This window comes from Rhipicephalus microplus, chromosome 6 (genome assembly GCF_043290135.1).
Source record: "Rhipicephalus microplus isolate Deutch F79 chromosome 6, USDA_Rmic, whole genome shotgun sequence".
NCBI classification, from domain to species: domain Eukaryota; kingdom Metazoa; phylum Arthropoda; class Arachnida; order Ixodida; family Ixodidae; genus Rhipicephalus; species Rhipicephalus microplus.
In genome coordinates this window covers 186,539,189-186,557,648 of record NC_134705.1, presented here as the reverse complement: position 1 = coordinate 186,557,648, position 18,460 = coordinate 186,539,189, and positions in this window count along the sequence as shown.

Below are 18,460 nucleotides of genomic sequence, written 5' to 3'. Positions count from 1 at the left end.
AACATATGCAAAAAATCGACGCAGCTTCTGTATGCCCTGGCTCCATAAGGAAAAATGAACCTAATGATGGCCCACTTGAGACATTTGCCTCTGGACGGAACTTCAGATGCCATGGAGGAGCGTTTTACAGCAGAAGCTGTGAAGGTGTTGTACCTAACGGAGGTAAGTAGGTCTATGTACTTCACCGATACGGACAGAGCTTAAATTAAAGCGTATAGGAGAGGGACGTTTTGATAAAATTTATGGTGATTTTGAACGAGTTGTCAAAATATATGCAAGGAAACGACATTAATATGCACATCTTATTTCCATTTGCATGTTTTAATTGCTAACGGGCAGGGGTGTTTCTCTTACAGAGGTATAAAAAAAAAAGATCGCACAAGTTTACATTTCATGTGTGCAATTATTATCACGAAAATAAAAGAAAAAGAACTCGAGTGAAATTTATCACTGTTTAACACTACTGTGAGTTAATGTTCTTCCCATTACTCCTCTCAAATCGAGAAAGCTTGATGGTTGACGGTGCGTGCGTGCATATGTTTGTGTGCGTTAATGCGACTGTTTGTGGGTAGGCGTCTGTGTGTGTCTGTCTGTGGGGCGTAAACATGTAATCAGACCTTTTTTTTTTAACTGTGCAGGTGTAAAATGCCGTCCATGCGCCAAGGCAAGGCTGTCCCTGATTAGGAAAAAATGTAAGGTGATGCGTACCACTGCTGCTACTGGTGCCACTTCTGCAAAGCGAGCCATTTGTCGCCAAACGAAAACCTTGAGACAGCAAAATCGCCGACTGCTTGGACGGGTGTCAAACTTGAAATCAAAACTGAGAGAAATGGTGAAGCAGAACAAAGCTATAAAGGAAGGCACTTTTGAAGAAAGTATTGCTGACATGCCTCCAAAACAAAGAGAAGCAGCACTTCATTTTTTCCGCGCTTCCAAACGAGCGAGTACCAGGGGATTAAAATTCACTCAGAATTGGATCTTAGAGTGTCTGCTCATGAAGATGAAAAGTCCAAAGCTTTACAAATACATGAGAAGCAACAAGATCTTAGTCCTACCAAGTGAAGACACCTTGAGGAAATATTTGAGCTCGTACAAGACAGGGTTCGGTTTCTGCACAAGGGTCCTGAGTGCTCTAAAAAAAAAGACGAGATCTATGGACGCCTTTAAGCGACACGGAGGGCTGCTAATTGATGAAATGAAACTATCTGAACACTTGTCAGTCACATCCGCCGCCACTATTGAAGGTTTGGTTGATTTAGGCCATTTTACATCAAAAAAAGATAAATGTGAGCCATGCGACCATGGCATGGTGATTATGTTTGCACCTTTCACCGGCAAGTGGACACAAGTATTAGCAGTATTCGCAACACACGGGAACGTTAAAGGAGAGCTCCTCGCGAAAATTCTAGTGGAGGCTGTATTGCTTGCAGAAGATGCCGGTCTTTTCGTGGACTTTGTCACTTGCGACGGTGCGACATGGAACAGGAAGATGTGGAAGGTACTTGGAATCGAAGCAACGTCTGAGAACATTCAATGCAGAATGAGGCATCCCAAAGACAGCAGTCGCTACGTCCACTTCCTTTCGGACTTTCCGCATCTCATAAAGTGTCTTCGCAACAACTTGCTCCTCCACGACTTCAACACTCCAGATGGGCTGGTAGGTTTTCAAGCTCCCATTTATTCCTTTTTCTTCTGTTGTTTTATTGTTGTGTGTTTGTTATAGAACTTGAACGAATGCTTTCCGATAATTTTTGCGTTTATGTTATGGAGATACACTTCGTTGAGAAATGTATGCTTCGCGTCCAGTTGGTTCATTGGGTAAATGTCAATGTAAGATAGCACTCACTCACTACAGTTGAGGAAAACAAACTGGGAAGGCTGCCGGAGCGCCGCCATAGTCCTCTTTGTGGGCTGTTGTTACCATGAGTGACACTCCCCCTCCCCTCCCTCCAAGAAAAAAAAGAAAAAAAAATGTCTGCTGAACTTGAGATGTCGGATTTAGGGCTCCCATGCAACAGCCCAGAAGGGATGGGGTCCTCGATCCTCTCCATTCAAAAAACAATAAAAGAAAAGAAAAGGTTTGTAGACGTTTTAGTGCGACAACGTTAGAACTGTATCTACAAAATAAAAAAGAATCCTGTGTTCGAGTGGGTTTGGCGGACAAATTCGTTCGCTAATTCTGGAACATCGCCAAATCAAGTATACACACACACACACACACACACACGTATATATATATATATATATATATATATATATATATATTGCCACGAGGCCACCCATCTTTTCACCGAGACCTACTAACTTCTCGAGATCCATGGTGTCTCGCAAATAAAACCTTGCCACGTGCACAAAATATCTGCCTAAAACGGTCTATCGGAACACTCTCTGCTCACTCGCTAACGAGAACAATGAGCAACACACAGAAATCGGACCGATAGCACTATCAACGACTCGAGGCTCTTTCTCACTACTTTGGACACACCGTGCACCATATATATGGTGCACGGTGGTTATATATGGTTATATATATATATATATATATATATAACATTATTTTGACACTTTACAATAAACTATTGCTATATGCTAAGGAAAGGCCTTTGCTCAGCAGGAGGAAGAGTCGGGAATGATCCGAGATTCGTAAACTGTACGAATTTGTCCGCCAAACCCACTCGAACACAGGATTCTTTTTTTATTTTGTAGATACAGTTCTAACGTTGTCGCACTAAAACGTCTACAAACCTTTTCTTTTCTTTTATTGTTTTTTGAATGGAGAGGATCGAGGACCCCGTCCCTTCTGGGCTGTTGCATGGGAGCCCTAAATCCGACATCTCAAGTTCAGCAGACATTTTTTTTTTTTCCTTTTTTTTCTTGGAGGGGGGGGGGGGGAGTGTCACTCATGGTAACAACAGCCCACAAAGAGGACTATGGCGGCGCTCCGGCAGCCTTCAGTGGAAAAGTCTATACTTCTTACGACGTTAGCTTTCGTTTGACGAAGCCGCACGCCACCTACCGGCATTGAGCATTGGACTCGGTAGTCGACCTTTTACGTACCGTATGAAGCGTGCGGCGATGTTTCGTTTCATGATTTCATGGCAGTAACCGTCTCCTTCCAAGCTTGTGCATCGGCCTTAGTGGCGGATCCAGGGGAAGGGGGGGGGGGGAACAGGGGCGATCGCCTTCCTTCCCTAAATTTCTGTCAGCGCTCCTCCCCCTCAATTCAATGCTCGCAGTCCACCTCCTATCACCAATTAGGACAAATGAGTGGAACCCCTGTGAGCACATAGTAACAGTGTTGGCACAACGAAGAGGTTTTTCTGCTAGTAAAAAGAAAAATTCATTACCACGCCCCCCCCCCCCCCTCCTGTGTTACTTAATGTGACCTCCCATCTCAAATAAGTGGCTAGATCCGCCCGTGCTCACACGGTAACTTCCTTCGTTTACCGCGTCTTTACATATCATGAATTCACTTGTTATGGAAACCTCGCCCGGAAACGGTTCCATTTTTGTCCGGGTGACATTAGAGGAGGCTTCATGTCAGAACCCCCTAGCAGATTTTCACATACGCAGGATTAGATTGGTGGCATTAACGATGACCTGATATTTTTTATTCGTTGCCTCGTTAAATATTTGAGCCCTTGAAGAGCCATAAAATTACTTCCTCTAGTTGAAGAGTTTCCGGGTTTTACAACATAATTCGAACTTCCCCATCAATTGTTAGAACTAGTTTCAATTACATATGATTTATGTTTCAGGTCTCCTTGGACGCTGTCAAAGACGTCTACGCAATGGATGGGAGCATCGTGACACTTCGCGTGATGCATGGCATACGGGAGGCCCACCTCAATCCGAACAACTTTGAGAAGATGCGCGTCCCCTACGCCTACCAATTGTTCGGTCCACAAGTGACCCGTGGTCTGCGGTTCTACCAACAAGATGTCGAACCGTCGAGACGCAGCTGCATACAGGCGACTTTGCGGTTCTTTGAGTAAGTGTGTCCGACATCCTAATTGTGTTGGTATTAACAGCAAAGCTTACGATATGTTTGAAGAGGGAAGTAGAAGGACATATATGTTTGCACAGCTGGGCACTTGAGCATGCAATATACACTAGAGCGAGTGTACCGTGCTGAGTGTGTGTATATATCAGAGTCACCTGAAACGGCAAGCCTAGGAACTGTCGTCAACGGACACCTCATTACTACGGCGTTTTGTTCTCCTTGTGATATATTGCAGGACACTTCGAACATGCTGCAAGGGAAGCCTGTGGCATGTTCCGAAACCACATAAAACGCTCTTATAGGTTATTCGAACATCTTACTAGAATGTTAAGCTCACAGGGATAAAACAAATTTTCTCTACGCAGATTATAACATGTGGCATTTACTGCGTTTCTTGTCGCCCAAACCCCCAGCGTTTCTTTCAAACTTAGTAGTAAATTTCGCAACGTTACCTGTGCTAAGTTGTACTCAGTGTACATCTGTCCGTAAACCAAACAGCATAATTATATCATACTATTAATTTGGCGACACCTTCATGCACCTGAAATAGTGAGGCACGAATCCCCACGATGGCATGCAGTGTGATGTGCATTGCGCGGTCTTGGTAAAATTATCTTGCACACGTACAAATACATAAAACGGCGTGCAGAGAGTAACGTTCTTCTTATTTTCTTTTATTTTATGCAGGATGATAAACAGCATCATCAACATCATGTCCTCTCGGTACGCGAGAGTAGCGCTGCGGTTGAACTCAAGTGCGGTCGACTGCCTCTACACCTTTCTTGCGTACTTGACTGAATGGGAGTCGCACGTAAAAGGCACGCGGGGCTTCCTTAGTCAGTCCACAGCAGCAGGGTTTCGAGTAACCATCAAAAGCACCTTGCTATTGCTGGAATACCTGACGACGGAAGTAGGCTATGCCTACCTGATGACAGCCCGGCTCAACCAAGACCCCCTGGAGAACACTTTTGGTATAGTGCGGCAGTGCAGCGGGAATAATGATCATCCTACGCCGCAGCAGTTCCTCGACACAATGGCATGCATCAGCTTTTGCAACCTTGTGCGCTCGCCGGACAAGGGCAATGTGACTCCTGGCACACTTGACTCTCTTTTGTCCCCTATACTGTGCTCGCCTCCGTCACCGCCACCGCAGACCTCCGGCTTCACTCATGCACTAGATGAAATTCACTTTGAAAGCAATGAAAACGACATGTTGGATGATGTGGTGACACATGAGAGTGACCATGAGGCATACGTGTCTGTCAGAAGTGACCGCAGACTGGTCCACTACATAAGCGGGTATGTTGCAAGGAAATGCATCGTGCCGTTGCACTGTTCTGCTTGCGAAAACGACTTGTTGACTTCACGAGAATCTGAAAGTGCTATCGCACAGTTCACACAACAGTGTGATTACGGGGGCCTTTTGTACCCATCTTCGACCTTGTCCAACTTTATTGGTTTTCTCGAAGACACTTTCACTGAATGTTTTAGCACTCGCCGCGTGCACCATGACAGCATCATGGATGTGATAGAGCTTCTGAAGGTGAAAAAAGCAAAACTAATTGGATGCGAGGAGCACCGTGAACATGTCACGGCACGAGTGGTAGGTTTTTATGTGCTGACAAGACTGAGATTCTTTGTCAAAGCCTTGAATCGTGCACAGCCATCTAGGCGGAAGTCTGCACAACAAAGAAAACAGAGCAGGTGCTCGTAAGGAGCCAGGGTTGTTTATAAATGAAGAAGTGGCCATCAAAACAAATTCATTGAAAGTTCGGTTTCGATGTGCATTGGGAGTACTCGTGCAGTGCTACGTAGCTGACATATCAGCGATCAGAAGATGACAACGAAAGAATGGACTGACTTGCCCGCCGTGCTTGCTGTGCTCTGTGTGGTTCGGTGTTATTACACTCGCGAATAGTCATTTTACGTGACATATTTGTGGTGGAGCTGCTGGCTCTTCCCTGTACCCATCACGAAGCTCCACTTCGGACGTATCATCACGGGTCCAACCATGTCACAGGTTCAAGGAACATCGTCTTCACCACCCGCCTCTTCTGTGACTCCTACCTACGTTGTCGTATACCTCCTGCTCGTGATCCTGGCATATTTCCAGGATATATAGATCGCTTTGACGTTAGATATATATGGGGGGTTTAACGTCCCAAAACCACGATATGATTATGAGAGACGCCGTAGTGGAGGGCTCCGGAAATTTCGACCACCTGGGGTCCTTTAACGTGCACCCAAATCTTAGCACACGGGCCTACATCATTTCAGACCGCATGGGAAATGCAGCCGCAGCAGCCGGGATTCGATCTCGCGACCTGTGGGTCAGCAGCCGAGTACTTTAGCTACTGGACCACCATGGCGGGGCACGCTTTGACGTTGACAAGTGCCTTAACGTGTACGAACAGATCAGCGCCGGCTATAGGTGGGCCCGACACTCATGCTCGCCAACGTGTTTCTTTACCTTGATGGCCCACTGCAGATGTGGTTCCTGTAGGTTATTCGAACACGTTACTGAAATGTCAAGCTCACAAGGCTAAACCAAATTTCCTCTACGTAGAATATATAGTGTGACATTTACTGCGTTTGTTGTGGTTCGAGACGCACGAAGTCGACATTGCCAGCTGGGACACTTTCAAGGAGACGATCCGTGACCTTTTCGGCGACACTGCTGCACGGCAGACGACTGCACTAAATCAGTCGGCTACTCGGGTATAGGCGTCTACCGAATCGGTAGACGTCTCACGGTTACCCAGTTCTGACGAAGCCATTTTCGAAGTATGATTGGATCAGACCTTTCGCCTGATCAGGCCGATGCTCTCTGTCAGGTTTCGGACTCGATCACGGTGACATTTTTGGTATCCGTGGTCATCCCTTGGGCCAGACTAATATTGTCAAGCACCTAATTAACAATGGTGACTCTGCGCTTATCCACTGTCGGCCTTGCCGCGTGTCCGCATCAGAACGAGCAGTGATTCAAAAGGAAGTGGCCAAAATGCCAACGAAAGACACCATCGAGCCATCGTCGAGCCCTTGGGCCTTCCCAGTGGTCTTGGTAAAGAAGAAAAGCGGCTCCTGGCGTTTCTGCGCTAGTTATCGGCACCTCAAAAAAATTACGAAAAAAAAAACGTGTACCCTCTTCTCCGTATTGACGACGCACTTGACTGTCTGCATGGCGCCACCTTCTTTTCATCTCCCGACCTCCGATCTGGCTACTGGCAAATTGCTGTAGACGAAATGGATCGTGAGACAACTGCATTCGTTACCCCCTGACGGCATTTACCAATTCAAGGTCATGCCGTTTGGCCTCTGCAATGCCCCGGCAACCTTCGAGAGAATGACAGATACGCTACTTCAAGGATTTAAATGGGCGACGTGCTTGTGCTACTTGGATGACGTGATAACTTCTCACCCACCTTCGCCACACACCTTGAACGCCTTTCTACCATTCTATAATATTCCGCTCTGTCCATGATGTTCTCAGTTTCGTGGGCCTCTGCTCCTACTTTCGGCGGTTCGTGAAAACTTTGCGGCACTCGCACGGCCACTTACCGACCTTCTCAAACAAGATGCCCCATTTCATTGGGGCCCTCTTCAAACTGACGCCTTCTCTCAACTAATTACCACTCTCACGACAACCCTATTCTTGCGCATTTCGACCCCGATGCTCCTACAGAAGCGCGCACAGACACGTGTAGTCACGGCATTGGTGCAGTTTTGGCGCAAACTCAGCGGGGCAACGACCGTGCAATTGCGTATGCAAGTCGTCTCCTTTCGAAATCTCAACGCAAATACAGAGAAATTTCATTCATTGTTTGCTGTACACCTATGACTTCTTCGCCAGTTGAACACAACTTATGCGGATACGCGTTCAACGAATGATTTTGTACTATGTGCTAGCGTGTTTTTTATGTACGTCACTAACAAGACAAAACAAACCACGACCACTTGCTTGCCTTCGGCATAGCACGCTATACTTAGGATTAGGAGACCTCACATTTAAGCCTGACTGCGAAAACTCCCGTAGCTACCATGCAACCGCGGATCATTTCATGTCTACATTTTTGGCATCACGTCTGAATAGAACCAACGCACTTTCAACAAAACAAAACAACAACGACGACGACGACAATGGTTTTGCGTGATAAAACTATATACCGCGTGAGGCTCGCCGTATTCAGTGTAGCACTCTCCCAATTACGACCACCTGTGGTTCTTAGCGCCTACATCTAAGAACGCAGGCCTCTATCATTTCCACGCCATCGAAATGCAACTGTCGAGATCGGGATGCGATCCTTATCTGCGGGTCAGCAGCCTCGTGCACATCAATCACCACTGTGCCATTGACATCAAAACCGATTCCTTTACAACTGTAATGGGCAGGCCTGGTTGGTACACTACTGGAATGGTCATGACGTATCTGTCATTCTTACCTTGTGTCACGCGTCTTAAGCACTGTTCCGTGCCACCCCATCCCTACAATAAACGCTAGTGACCATCGGCCGTATGCACAAAGTGTGCACCACTAAATATGCTTTCAAAAGACAAAATGTATACGTTGACAAAAAATAGTTGTACAAGAAAAGTACATTTGTATTTCAATACTACTTCATCAAAAGCACAGGCAACCGGCGCGCTTTAGTTTTGCCGTTTAGCTGCCGCTGAGAGAGTTGAAAACGATGCAGGCGCCAATGACGCAAAAGCTAAATACAACAAAAAGCGCGCCGATCACATATAGATGCGCCCGCAAAACACAAGCATTGGTTTGCATCATTTATTTTCGCTGAGGGCGGCCATAATTATAAGATATATGTTCGCAATATCAGTTGTACAGGAATACTACATATGTATCCAAAATATCAACACGTTCACCTCTTTCCGCACACCTCGTGATCGCTTTACTCGAGCAGACAGAACATCGCTGCTTTACCAGTATTCAAACCTTCGCGACTTCCCGCCGACTGAAAATCGTTTACTTTCAGTTTTTCTTTTTCTTTTTTTAAGCGAGCCAGTGGGCGGCGACCGCAGGCGAGTGAAAGCACACCGTCTCTCTTTTATTCGCTAAAATCTCGCAAGCTATGCTTTTAAGTTTTCGTTGAATCCCGTGCGGTGGCGCTGCAAATAAATGCGCTTGCTGTCAAGTTTTTTTCTCCTTTACTTCATATCTCGCGTAATGTTTTGTAGCAATATGTAGAAACTGAAGGCATATTTAAAAAAAAAGCCAAACAATACAGTTGTACACGTGAAATTAAAAAAAAAATCTATGGTCACAGCGGTGATTCGAACCTGGGTCTTTTTAGTGGTATGCGAGCATTCTACCCCTCGACCACTTCGGCGGAGCTGCGCACGGCTCTTAAAACGACGACAGGTCACAGACTACCGATCGCAGCGCCACTAGCGGATTTGACCCCGTTTGGGCTTCACTTTTAATGCATTGGTGCTGCGGCCGGTCCGGGCACTCCCCTTGTTCTAGTACACTCTAGCAACGCCAAAAGGAACCTTGCAATCGCGCCACTTTAGTATCCAACATAGCCTCCTCTATTAAAAAATATAGGAGGCTATGTATCCAACAGCGGCTTGTCTGCTTTACCACGAATAAAAGAAAACATTACTACATCGCATGTGCTTCGACTACGAGTTAACACTGAGAGAACAGAAGGCCGACACACTAACCTGTGCACCAAAGAACAGTCCAACCTTGTCGTTCACCAACACACCAAAAAGGTGAGGAAAAAAAAAAAAAAAGAGAGAGAACAGTCACGCATGTACCACTTCCCACTAATACGCACGGGCCACGTGCTTGGGGAACTGGAGGATGCTATTTGCACGCTGTTAAGATATTTTCACAGTACAGTACGACATCGAAGTACTGCCCTATGTGGGTAAGTGCAACGACTGACAACGTCAGCTTGCTACAAAATGCGTACTTGCATCTTATATATGCACATAAACTGAGGCCGCCGTTTGGCACCGGCGAATCGCTGCTTGACTTCAACGTTTCGCAATTGATTCAACGCAAAAATTTGCGTTAAACTTGCTTAGACTACGTTTGCAAATGATTCGCACGTGTCTTTTAGTGGAAAAGTTGCGTACACTGCGTGTTGCAGTTTTTCTCGGCTATATTAGCAGTACTGCTCCTGAATGGTGAACTGTACTCTGCTCGCAAACGTCGTGTTGCGAACCAAGATTCTTTTTTTTTTAATGATAGTGATGATTATCAAACAGTTATCAATTTGCGATTCCACGGTATTGTTGCGGTGTCTCCAGAGCAATAATACTGCTTGTTAATTTAACAAGCAAAATAATTGATGTGGATGTCGCACCCGGTGCAGTATCACGGCCGAAATGGACAGCAAAAAAAATTTCCGCCACCCTACATTTTGCTGCCCCACGATCTTTTATTCGAAAACCTGAAATGAAAAGGAAATGGCATAAACAGTCTCTTGTGAAATAGCTGCAAGACAGGATGACCAACAGTCTTCAGCGAAGCTCCTAAAATTTATCCCATATGCCAGTGCTAGGGGGGACTCTGCCCCCCATGGTTCAACCCAGAAGCGGCTCAAACTCCTCCCCCCCCCCCCCCCCGTATTCTCCGTCCATATCTGTGTCTTTGTCCTTTTTTTTCTGCTTCTCCCAGTTATTGCATATTCCATATGCCAGACAAATCTGCACAGCTGGAGAGCGTGCACTGGGTGCATGTGTTTGGAGAATGAAGCAGAAAGTAAGAGGGCGAAGAGAGAGAACACTTCACAAGGGCTTGGCAAGCATAAACAGCTTCCCTATTAGAACTAACCTGTCTTGCAACACTAGCTTTAAGAGCAGTGCATCATTTTTTTTTTATCCAGCTTTTATTTTTTTATTTTTAACACATACACTTTGAAGTGAAAGTGTGTGAAGAACTTATTTTATATGTATGAATTTTTACGCAGCCAGACAAATCTCTGTTGAGTATGTTCACCTTTAAATACTTTGCAACACAAGCACGTTGTTTGGACCTTACAGCTGCACACTTTTTCGTAGAGAGCTAGTAGAGACATTCTTCCATGGCATATATTAATGCAATAATGCTCTTTGAAAAGTCTGTTTCGTTAAGTTATTTTAAAAGTTTGCATCTTGGAGTTTACAGCACAGATTGATGAGGTGCTGAAGTTGCTATTCAATGTTTATTCGTTTATAAATACAAAAATTGATATTACCCTATAATATTTGGACCCTGGGAACTTAACTAGTTATTCAAAGTCCAACTGTCCCATCACAGGAGAGCTTTACATTGACATTCAGGCAAAAAATATTGCAGGCCAGACACTTAATTTTTTGAAACATTATTTAATGTGCAACAAGGAAAGGAGGCTCTTACAGAATGATTTGTCCATAAGCAACAGTCAACAGTGTCTGGGAACTGTAACATATATATAATATGCACACATACAAAGGCAACTTCTTTTCTTGAAAAAAAGAAATTTGCCCCATAACAACATTTGCTACGAGTGAACTACAATCTGGGCTTACCACGTACATTGCTTTGGATTTGGAGTGCGACAAACATGGCAAATGTTTTATTCACGCTATAGGGCACGCAGATAACAGTTTTCTCGTAGCCAATGTACTCACTTGATAGTTTTGGTGCTGAACCACAAATGAATTGTGTGAAATGTGTTATATAGTGTGAACTTAACAAACACTTCCAACTAATCAGTCCACGTAGAATGCAGCCACGAGGCAAGCCTGAAGGTGTGCTATGCAGGCTTGGGGGTATTAAACTTTCACTTTTTTTATGTTCCTTCAAAGCCACGATATTCTCAATGATGCTAATGCTGAAGCACTTTTCTCTTGTTTTTTGAGATTTGCATATTCATCCACGCATAAGTGACACACTCCTAAGAGCGCAAGTATATTGATTTCACATTATCACAGCGACAATTTTTTTTTTTTTAAATTTTGTTACATGGTGTGTGAGCGTTCCGATGCGATCTTTACCAGCACTGCAGGTAATGCAACCTGTGCTTTAACTTCTATGTTGCGACGAAGTTGCAATGTTCACAAGACAACGAGCATAATTGACAATGTGGAATACAGAACCCGAGTGGGGTGTTCAGTACGCCAAGCCCGTTGATGACACCTTCAGTTGAGTGAAATATTTGCCACATAAAGGAGAACAACACAGCTTCAACTTTTAAAAGAAATAGGTATTCACAGGCACATTTGATACTTGCAGGCTCACAACTGATTTACTCAAAGTGAATATGTGTGTTTTGTGTACTCTTTGCTAAATAAAATCAAGTCAATTTACAAATGATTAGACAGTTCAATAAGAGATTGCACATTACTTGTGAATTGTTTTACCAAACTGTCAAAGTACTGCGCACGTCATTCTAAATTTTGCAAGATTCATGTGAAATTACAATGTTTCACAATGGTGCAGTGTAGAGGGACAGAGAAAGATCACATGTGCAGTGCAGAAATCACAAATATGGTGCCAGTGAAGTTACAGCCACAATGAACTACAAGCAACCAAGAAAAAAAATATCACATGCTGCAAACGCGATATACACATGAATAAAACGTGGTCTATAAGTTTACCCGGGTGGGTTTTCTCTGTAGCGAGTGATAAAACCCAGAATATCGGTTCACTGAGGTGAAGTGTGTGACTTGAAGCACCTGTATGATCACAAAGAGGAGACACGAATACGGAAGTTGGCATTCGGCCGAGGGTGATGTGACGTGACAAAAGAAAATCTACACAGGTTTATCAGAAATCTTCACAGATGAAAAGTAAGCAGCTCTGCTCTGAACCTAGCCCCATCATACTTACGGTACAAGCCGCAGCAGAAAGCTTGCTTGAAAGCATCGATCCAGTTGACAAGCAGCGCATGTTTCTCGAGTTGTACAAAGAAATTGCAAGAGTCTTGACAAAGTACATACACGTGTCACCAAATCTTATGATACTAAGATAACTGAGGTTCACAATCTCACTTCCTAAGCAGGCGATTGCCAGTGTGTAAGTAACCCACACTGCTTCAAATATGAACGTTTGCCCATTAAAACCAAGCGTGCAGTAACAAAAATTTAGCAGAAAACACTTTCAATGAATCAAATACTAACCATGCAGACAACACGCTGTCTAATTGATGCAAATTTCAGCTTGAAAAAGTCAAAGATTTTCCCTAGTCGATATTACTTGATGACTAATTTACGAGCTGTTAATGACAACTTTGTTTAATTGAAATAGTTGGTGCATTGAATAATCTGCACAAACTTATTAACTTGGCACACAACAGGTTCACACAAAACTGCTGCTTTGACAACAGCAAGGCAGAAACAGCGGAAATGTGGTATCTTTTTCATCTTACACCGTGATCCTGAGTTACGATGCAACGACAAAACAAGAGATTGTCATATGTAGATGTTACCAGAAATACTTCCCGCTTCAATATATCCGAGGCATTCAGAAGTTGAATGTTTTAAGAAACTGTAGCACTTGAACTCAAACACACCATCACAACAGCTGAAACATACAACCTAGTAGAACTTGTTCATGGTGTGGTGTGTTAGACATAGCTAGGGTCTGCAGGTAGTGCAAATAAATAGACACGTTCACAAGAGAACGTACCCAGGACAAGGCAAATGAGCTCATTAGTGATCCATCTACTGGCCTGTATGATAAAAACATGCTTTGTTTTTGACACACATGCATGGCTAATGACTTGTTGTCCTGTATTTGCATATGTGCTTTTTGTGCCATACTAATTCATGATGTCTATTTATTTTATGGTCTTTGGTGACATATAAACAGGGTGTACTTGCACTTGTTCTAGTTACGCTCTCTTGTGAATGCGTTTACAGTAGGTGGCGCAGCATTGCAGTTCCGCCACTCTGCTACGTGCTGCAAATCCTGCCAACTTTTGTGGCCGACAGTACATTCTGCAACAGTCACCAGTAATAAAGGAACGTCTGACCACTTGCATGAAGTTTTAGACAGCTCAAATGACGAAAACTGCATAAAAATTTTTATTTAATGGTATAAAACCGAAGACTTGCTAAAATTTCATTCTGAATCCACCTTGCATGTTATCAGTGACTGCCATAATGCGGCAAAAAAGAAAAAAGGTACTAGGATTAAAAAAGCATGTAGTTGATCAGGGACCGTAATTAATGCTTGTTAACACGCTACAACAGGGCACAACACTGCCAGGAAGAAGTACTTTGTAACAGGTCAAGGTCATTTGTCCAAAAAGTTAGATGCCAGAGGAAACGTTACAAGGGCTACCACCTACATCAGGTCTTACAGTCAATCACCCGTCAACAGCAGGTTTAGCTAACTTAAGGCTCTGCTGCGACGGCTGGTAACAAACAAGATTAACAACATATACATTTTAGGGGGGCATCGTGCTTATTATGCATTTCTCAAACTCTATGTCGTGCATGTTTAAAGGATGTTGCAAATCTCGTGCAAGTCTGGGAGGTCGCTGCACCAGAACATACCCGCTTACACATGACGCGTCCGCGTATGACTTATTGGCCAAGGTGGCACAACACATATGAGGAAACACGGTTCAACACTTAATTGTCAGTTCAATATGAACCACGCAAATCTCGAGCTCTGTGTTAGCACTTATGCACGCAGGAACTACCCTCGCACACCAGCTTCCTGCAACGCCCCAAGTGCACATAACCGAATAGTCAATGACTGGAACTTCGTTTGTCTTTCACTGCAAGCCAGCATTTCCAAGCATCAAGTTCAGCAGTGCTATGTACGACTGACCGTAGTAAAGTAAAAAGCTGGGTGAGTAGGAAGCGAGGCACATCACTTGGAATCAGCATTGAAAATAACAAAAATTTATGCACTTACACGAAAACGTGAACACACATTCATCTCCGTTGTTTTCCATGTTGAATACAAGTATGACAACCTCTACAAGTATCTGAAAGCATATGAGTCATTGTGACAATAAGCATGCTTCCATCCTGATTAGTAAGAATAACAAGAATAATGCTACTGAGTTGTTTGTCAAATTATGATACCACTTATTATTGTTATTTTGTATGATTATGAGATCACTGTCAAAGCAATATAACATAGCCGGTTAGGTATCGTACACGTAAAAGAAACGAAGTGAGCTAGCGGGGTTTTTTCACATTGTAGCTTTCATATTTCAGAAGGCCTGTCACACCGAATCAGCCCAATATTAGATAAATTGACTCCTTGCATGTTTTGAGTCAATGTCTGGATGCATTAAATCCTATCATTGTATTTGTATTGAGAGCAAATCAAAAGCTACTTCTGGCACAGCTGGGCAGAGCACTTTTGCTAAGTCAATACAACTCGTCACCATGGTAATTTTGCTTCCTGGGGCGTTGCAAAGTTTGCAGTCGCTAAAGCTCAAGAAAGGAAATAACCATAGCAGACTTAACTGCAAGACGTGTTTGCAAAATATATAAACGTGTGTTCATACAAGGCCCAACAGCGGGACAACAGGCGAGAGAAAGAAAGGCTTCCACACTCCCATAGGGACGACCACCAGCATTGATGCTGGGCATCTCAGCCCAGGGCGAGACGACGATACTGTGTCCTCGGCTGGCACATTTCTCAAACTTTTGAGAACTGTGCTCAATCGCCGAAGACGTTTAGACACAAGAGACAATGCACGTCAGGGCTGCCTACCCCGCGAAGTATAACTTCCGGAAAGTGCGACTGGAGTTTTTTTTCTCTTCTTTCTGTCTGGCTTTTAAAATTTTTTTTAAGATGTGGAAAAATGAAGGGGTTGTTTTTACCAGATATAAAAAAAATATTCATTCCTCCATTAGGCGAGGAAAGCTGCGTATCTGAAAAATCTTATAACAAAGTCTGAAAGAGTTCGAGCCCGACAGGTTTGAAAGATGCGTGTGATGTGGTTGACTCGGTGTCCATCACGGATGTCAGTGTTATCGAAGCGGCATTGAAATGCTTTCACCACTTTGTGACACCAAAGTTTTAATGGCTACGAGTCGGACGCATAAAAAGTTCTCATGGGAATCAATTAAACAGAGCTTCCTATCAAATCGCTGCCCACATGCAATGTGCCTAGGGCAGCAGAATAACGGTTAACACATATCCTTGTACTCATGATGATATAAGCGTGTTGGTGACTGTTACAGTAGTCTTTTCATCTTCGATGGCCGCATTACAACAGCATCATGACAGGTGTTTGAAAGCCAAAACTAAAAGTATGTCTTTGATGATTTATTAGTGTCTGATTAGTATTAGTTTCTCCAATTAGTAGTACTAAACCAACGGACTTTGGGGGCTTTCGAGTTTACATTTTCACTGTCATCTAGTAAACTTACTGTTTTCACAAGATGCCTCAAAAATGTCTACATAGTGGCACAAAGTGAATACGACATACTGAGAACATTGCAGGCAGACTTAGAGCCGCAGTTGAATCATGACTTGAAGTTCCAGCTAGAAACTAGAACTTGGATAGTTGCTTCAAAATAAGTAACAATACAGTACAATACTATACTTTTGTTGATTACCTGGTGACTATATGTACTATCTGTGGGCAGCAATTGACAGTATTTAGCAGGAAAACTAAATTTCGAACTTAAACTTAAAAGCTGGTGCTATACAAGAAGCAAGAACCTCACTCGTAGTAAAATATATTCCCCTACATCACATGACTTTCCGTCTAAGCTTACTCAACGTGAAAATTTTATTTGAAGAAGGCAGCCCTGACAGTCCTGCACACACAATTACACATGCACATATACGTATTTGGAGCACTGAATGCCTAGGAAATGCTAGGCTATGGGGTACCTAAAGGCATCACAACAAACTACGTGGCGGGATGTGAAACTTGAAACCATTCACATATAAAACTGATTTCCCAACATTGCTCAACAAACAGTGCGAAACATCTGAACATCAAACCAGCAAACGTGCGACTCACACGCTCAAGAGGAGGTCTTACACTTACACGCTCAAGAGGAGGTCCTGGAATTTGTGAACAAGATTCTAAGGACAACTTAACTCAACTTTTTTTTGTTGTTTTGTTTGTTTCTTTGCTAATTTTCTTATGCAAACAGTTTCACCTATTCGTGTCCATTACTTAGTCTTCATCAAGTGAAACCTAGAGTTCTAATAACACATTTCGTACTGAAACTCTTCTGTTTTACTACAGACAAGCAATACGAAATATGCTCAGTCCTTCCAATCACAACACCTACAGATAGGAGCTGCGCAATGACAAACACTCTGTCAGAAGAAAAAAAAAGGGGGCCAGATATTACTCGAATCAAGTGCCGAAATTCTGATCATGTGTTTTGCAAAGCACGACATGCAAACACTCAGGAACCTATGACATTCAAACAAACACACATATGCAAAGAAATGAAATTGATAAATAAATTCATGTACAAACCATCAACCAGTGCATTATCTGCACACATATACATAGCTCATGTACAATAGCCACCGTCCACACCAGTCATGCTGGATACATTATGCCGAGAAAGTCCATATGAATGCAAGCGTACATGCAAACGAAATGCTTATGACATTCAAATGAAACAAAATATTATATGAAAGTGAGATAACATAAATAATTAAGTAACTTGTACAAACAACCAACCAGCAAATTCTTTACCCACACACATACTTCACGTATTAATTATAGTCACCATTCACAAGCAGTGACCGGCCACGCTCCACATAAACCTCAAAGAAAGTCTGTACGAATCTGTTTCTACATACAAAACTTGTTTATGATGTTCAAATCAACTACATACACAAAAACATTAAATAAATAAATCCTTGCACAGGCTATTAATTAGTGCAACCCTTGCACTCACCTCACAAAATATTAGTGACCACAGATGACCAGTGGGTGGTCATGCCGCACGCAAGTGTCCGAAAAAGTCTATGCGACTCCATTCTGACGTGTAAAAATGTGCACTACGTGCACTATGGAGATTTGCACATTCTCTGAGCACAGATATGTTTGAGTATACTTTCAGCTGAACACATGCATCTTTCCGGTAAAGAGGGCTTTGGCTGATATTAAAGCCAACCTTAAGAAGAAGGGAAACGGAAAACGGACACACATTGTGTTTACATATTCCATGTGTGGCTTTGACATATCCATCTAGCTTGAAGAGCAATGGCATTGAAGTTGTGGTACGAGGTGGCGCTGCCATGCAGAAAGATAATGCGGGTGGTTTCGGCAGTACTTTACATAGTACACATCAGCTGGCTTAGTGCATAAGAAGAGTTAACAATATGTTTTATATGTCTTCCAAAATGCCTTATGCAAAGGAGATGATCGTACCAGCCATATGGGACAACACCCTTCATCTTTCGGTAAAGGCATTCGCCAGGATTGCACTCGTACGGTGACATGGTGCTGCTCAAACACGACGTTTGCTCATTTCTCTCGAGATTTCAATGAGCAAGTCGACGAGTCGCTGAGGGTGCAG